The sequence below is a fragment of the Solanum stenotomum genome, chromosome 3 (assembly GCF_019186545.1).
Source record: "Solanum stenotomum isolate F172 chromosome 3, ASM1918654v1, whole genome shotgun sequence".
Lineage (NCBI taxonomy): Eukaryota > Viridiplantae > Streptophyta > Magnoliopsida > Solanales > Solanaceae > Solanum > Solanum stenotomum.
The window spans coordinates 66,956,104-66,962,165 of NC_064284.1; the positions used below are offsets into that span (position 1 = coordinate 66,956,104).

Sequence of the window (6,062 nt, forward strand, 5' to 3'; positions counted from 1 at the left end):
ATATGATATGATTAATGACACTAAAATATCCAACAAAAATAATAATAATGAAATCGTGTAAAACAAATATTGCAAATTAACAAGTCACAATGAAAATGATAATAATTTAAAAGTACTAAATCATGCTAAAATTAAGTTTAATAAGTATTAGTTACATGACTAAATATTAAAGGAAATTAAAATTAGATTATGTATTTTAATTGTCTAAACCAATGTAAAACTAAAGAACAGATATTCAATATTATTGTCATTCTTAGTGTTGAATTGATTTTCTTTTTGCATTAGTATTAATTTGATTTTGATTTAAGTTTTATTATAATTACCAACATCTGTGGACTATAAGTTTTATTCGCCCATTCATAATTCTAAGTTTCAAACTTGAAATAATATATTAAAAGATAAAAACTATGAAAAAGTACAAGAAATATTTAAAAATTATATCAAAGTAAATATTTTTTTGTATAAAATAAAATTTTAAAATTATATATATAATGTCGGGTTGGTTTGGTCTCGGGTTGGTTTTTTTTAGTTAAAACCAAACCAACCCATGTATAGTCGGGTTTTTTTTTTCAAAACCAAACCAAGTCAAACCAAATCACTAGTTGGATTTTTTTTTGGGTTGACTCGATTTGCGATTTGGTTCGATTTTGTACACCCCTAGTGTTAAGAATAAAACAAGTAGCAACAAAAAAATGTGACATGTCATGTACTTCTTCGGATTGCCTCAACCTCTCCTGATGTCTACCACTATCAATCATCGCACACCTCCTCATTGGACATCTACACTTCTTCTTTTAGTATGCACTACAAGAAAAATGACCTTTAGCGAAAGGAAATACCGTCGCTATAAGTCCAAATCCGATCGTTAAAGGTCTATAACGACTGGTCAAAAATTGGTCGTCACCGGTCGTGAAAAGCTCCGTCGTTAAAGGTTAACGACTAGATTGCATGTCCGATCGTTAAATATTATTTAACGACACCAATTAATCCGGTCGTTACACGTGCTTACAACGACCAAATTCCCCTTCATTGATGGTCATTTAGTCGTTAGAACCTTCAAGTAAAACAACAAATTAGGGGCGTTATAACTAATTTTAGCGGCCATAATTCCTGTCGTTGATTACAATACTTTTTAACAATCAAATTTCCTGTCACAAATTTCGATTTAAATTATTACATTTAATTTGTAGTTGTTATCTTTTCCATCATTTCTAAAAAGAACTAATATGATCAGTTCATATAAATTCTTTTCACATCCAATTGAAAATTTGATATAAAATTATATTGTTAATAATAAATTAAAGAACACATTGATTTAATTACTAAAAACTTATATGTTCGACACAATATCTAAAAACAAAAGCATACACGTTCAACATAATAAAACATGTGTTCGACATCTATAAAATCCTAGAAATTAAGAAAATGACATTAAGAATAACTACAGAAAACATCTTTGCACCAACAATAAAAATATAATATTCTTTGCTGCACGCTCCACATTATCTTTCACATGATCTTGTTCTTTAATCTTCAAAATCTTCATCTGTCAAAACAACAATTTGAAGTAAATTAATTAGTAACGAAAAAAAGTTTGAACTTAAGGATTAATTCTCTTGAATAATTCCTGATCTATTTTCTGATGTATACAACTAGAAACATATTTATAGTTCTAGTTCATGAATTCTAGATAATTTCTCTACCCAACCTTCTACATTGAGGATCTCCAATGGCAGCCAGCAAGAGTTGTATTACTTTCACATTAACATCTCATACAGAGGGTGGTTGGTGCTTCCTCATTTAAATATTTATTCAAGTGAATGCTTCCTCATACCCCACCTCTTTCACAAAACCTGGGCCTCTTTCCAGATTAATGGAAGGAAAGAGAGAGATTAAAGTGGACAGACATGAACACAACACACATTAAAGTGCTTCAACAAAGAGAATGTAAATATACATCAAATAAAGAAGACCAAAAATCCTAGTCCTAGTACTAGTACTGAAAGTTGAAGGAAAGAAAACATAGATAAGCTGTTGAAATGGAGAATGCAAGTGGATCAGATGAAACAAGCTTGCAGCTGGATGACAAGCAGGAAATTAAAAAAACTTAAACAACTAATTACCACAGTGGAGAATGACACAAACATGATCAAATATATTTAAAGTTGCAGGGCAACAAAGAAAGGGTAATGTAGAAGTGTGTGATGTTTGAGATTAACTACTAATACTACAATAATAAAGGGCAAATTATACTGACAATGATATTATAGAGGACAAAGTCATACAAGGACCTAATCAGAGGAGAGATCTTGATTTTCTACCAACAACATATACAGAACAATAACCATATTGATACCTACTTTTACATTTGAAGATGTTATAACAATCTCATTGGTATATACAGAAATGAACATAAAATCAATCTTTTAGCTTTGTGGATATTATAACTAAAGTGATATTGATTTTAGTTATATATAGAAATGCTAGAGTGAGAATGCCAGAATATACAGAATATTTAAGATAACGCAATGCACTAAAGGAAAACAGGTAACTCATAGCACAACTGCAATAACAAAGCCCTTATCAACGAGAAGCAACATCACTTCATTCACACACAATACACATCATGTAATAATAACTAATAGTATGTTTACTAACCTGATGGAATTGATGGAACTGATGAAGACTGACGGATCACTATATTTTCAAGGTGTTCATATTTACTCTCTAGAATATCCATGCGTTTTTGTAGTGATTCCTTTTCTTTTCGAGTTGTTTTCAGCTCTTCCCACAATGCAACCTTTGAGGTGGTACCTCCTTTTAACTCCTTAGTTGTTATTCCACCACGAAATCCAACTACGTGACTTTTGCATTGAGGTCCAAAGCACATTTCCACTACCTCAATATTAGTAAGAGATGGTTCAGATTGTACAAGCTCGTGAATTTCAGCCTATAAAATATAAGAATATTTAAAATAATGCAATGCACTAAGTAAGAGTAAGGATGTTAAATGAAATTAAAATTGTTATAAATGTACATATTTTTCAACGGTTTCAAGTTCGACAAGCTCATTTCCCTTCTTACGAGCCTCAAAGAAAATAGTTGCCATGTTTGGTGGATTACCATCTTTGCCTCCCTTCACGATGAAAAAATAAGATATTTTATAGAAATAGGAGAGGTTTCTTTATAGGGTTGCACAATTTATTTACCATTTCGTAAACAATCTCTCTAATAGGCCTGCTACCCGTACGATGAAGCATACGCAACTTAGACCTATTGACTGAGTTTCTTGTACTTGCGTCCTGCATTAACAACACAACAACTGAAATTATCACAATCCTGTTTAATGATTCTATATTTAATGTGTACTTTTAAGCTCAGTGGGAAGAGGGTAAAAGAGAATAGAAGCACAAAAAAACACCATTGCAATTTTCTTTGGTAGATCTTGTGGATAGAAGACATCAAATTTTTTTATCGAAATCAAGACTCAATTTGTACATGGTATAAATTATTCCAAAAAACTAATCATATGTGACTAGAAATAAAATGATATTTGCTAATAACTATATGAAGTCTTACCTTAAATTTCTGAGATAAAAAATGCTCCTTGACCAACCATTCCCAATCACTCTTGTCTACTCCCATTGGCACATCTTTAAGAACCTCGTGCAATGATTTAGATTTCACATTCTTGTGCAATGATCCTCTCCAGTTATTCCAAAGCTTTCTCATATGTTGCAAAACATTATCTCTTTGATCATTCATGTCATCACTGTCAAACTTCTCCTAAAATAGAAAAAATACCATCAAAATCTCTTGAATAAGGGAAAACAAGGCATCAAAGTATAGATCACCTAATAGGTAGTAACCTAGAAATTTTAGGAACAGAAATCAAAATTTCAAATAAATAACAACCACAAGTTGTCTGTTTAAAACCTATAGCTTACTCACATCACTATTGTATAGTGTTTGAAATAGCGTTAAGAGTAAAGTAGCGACACAAGCCAGTGGCCTGAAGCATGACGTGAAGGAACAGAAACTACTATAATAGAATCCTAGCAATCCGATCTTGCTGGAGAAGAAATTGAACTTAGCATAAATTTTAGGAGATCACTAAGCTTAGCTAGTTCAATTATATTATAGAGAAGTAAAGCCACATGGATTTGACCAGGTAATGACTGTACATGTTTATTAATCAAGGTTGGGCAAGGACAAATACATCATGATCAGGAGAGATAATAGATGAAGTTTTTGTTAGTTATCTCTAGTCTCTATGTTATGTGATTCAATAGTAACATAATATTTCTTCTGCTTGAAAAGAAAGTAAGCCGCAATAGTAGCATAATTAAAAAGGAAGTGGCTAATGGGTGAAAGAGTGAAAAAACCCGAGGACTTTGTAAGTGACAACCTTTAACAATGGCTCAACAGTCTGATGGTTTTGGTTGTTTATTCTTTAAGATGCTTCATGTATTGTAGTGGATGGAGATACTTTTCATGTTGTACATGACATTTTCAGAATAGGGATGCTGTTGAAATAAGTAAATGCTACCATAATTTTAACTACCCCTAAGGTCTCAACATTGGCCAATGTTAGTCAATATAGACCTACTTCATGCTATAATATGATCTAGAAGTGTATATCCAATATGTATTCAACTAGCAAACATAGATTTATGGAGATACAGTGAGAAATAATAAGATTTGTGTTGATCAACCTTATTTAAAAGACCCCACTCATCTATTTATGTCATGTCAATGGAAAAAAGAGTTGTGGAGGAAAGTTACAGGTGGCTGGGTATTAGTAGCTCAGGCAAAGTCAAGGAAAGTCTATAATGGATCAACCAATGACACTGGACCAAGATCAAGAAGCAGATTGTGGCAGGGCAATTATGGAATTGTGATTTACTCCATATTACATAACAAAAATTAAAGATTCATTAAAGACAGAAGTACAACATATACAATTTATTACCAAAGAAAGATTATCAATAGTGAAAACCGCTAAGAAGCCCAAGAAATGTATATACTTAGTAGAGGCTTTCGATGAATAGGTGTATCCTCCATCAAACATTTAGGTCCTCAAGTAACAGTTAGTGTCAGCTCAATACTTAACGAAGTACATATCAATACACTGCTATGACTGAGAAGTGTCCAAATTTTGTTAAGATGAGGTTACACACTGAAATTATAACATAAAATTGAAAAACAATAATTGATAGTTTTTACCAACTACAGAATCATATTAACTATAGCCACACTAAACTAATAATATTAACATCCAAAGGAATTACAGTGGAAGAATAAAGTTAACTTTTCAAAAGCCTCTTATTAGCAGGTAGTGGCAAGAGATTTAACTATCAAATAGGCTAACGAAAAAAGACGAAATGTGAGAATTTTCATCTATCCATTGAAACTGAGTAACTATACTTTGTTATTAAAGGAGAAGGAATGTGAAATCAAGAGTCATGTTTCAAACTGAAACATCCAATACTTTTTGAAAAGGGATTCTTGACAGTTATCAGTAAAAAGAAGAGATAGATGCGTTGTAATCCTTACAGTAACAACTGCCCACATGTACTCAAGCTTATGCTCTTCAATGTCCATCCATGAGTGTACCCGGAGTGGACACATATTACGATCACGAACTATCAAGCCCAAGTGTCTCGCAAATGAGGTGTGATTCTGCCTAACGACTAGATTTTGATAGAAAGTGACTTTTAATTTTTCTCCAGGTCTCAATCGCAAAACATTCTTACAAATATCTGTTCCCCTCACATTCTTTGCCCTTTCTGTTTCACATGGACCTGCAAAATCTATAGTAAGGAAAACAAAACAAGAAGTTCAATCCCACTGTAGCACAAAGTGAAGAATAAGACAACTGGAACATACTTGAATCTAAATGACTGGGATAAGGAGAGTTCTATAGAATTTGTTGGTCTCCTAACTTCTTTTAAAGATCTTATTAACAGTGAGGATAGCTTGAAATGGAAGGGGAAACAATTTGGTCTTTTCACAGTGAAGTCTTGTTACTCTTAGATTCTCAGGGCCTATGGAAGCGAGGC

The 6,062-nt window shown here is 32.4% G+C and overlaps 1 pseudogene; it reads right to left on the reverse strand.

Annotated features, from left to right (window-relative positions):
- Positions 1 to 1,383: 1,383 nt before the first annotated feature.
- LOC125859211 (uncharacterized) lies at positions 1,384 to 3,201 on the reverse strand (annotated as a pseudogene).
- Positions 3,202 to 6,062: the final 2,861 nt, after the last annotated feature.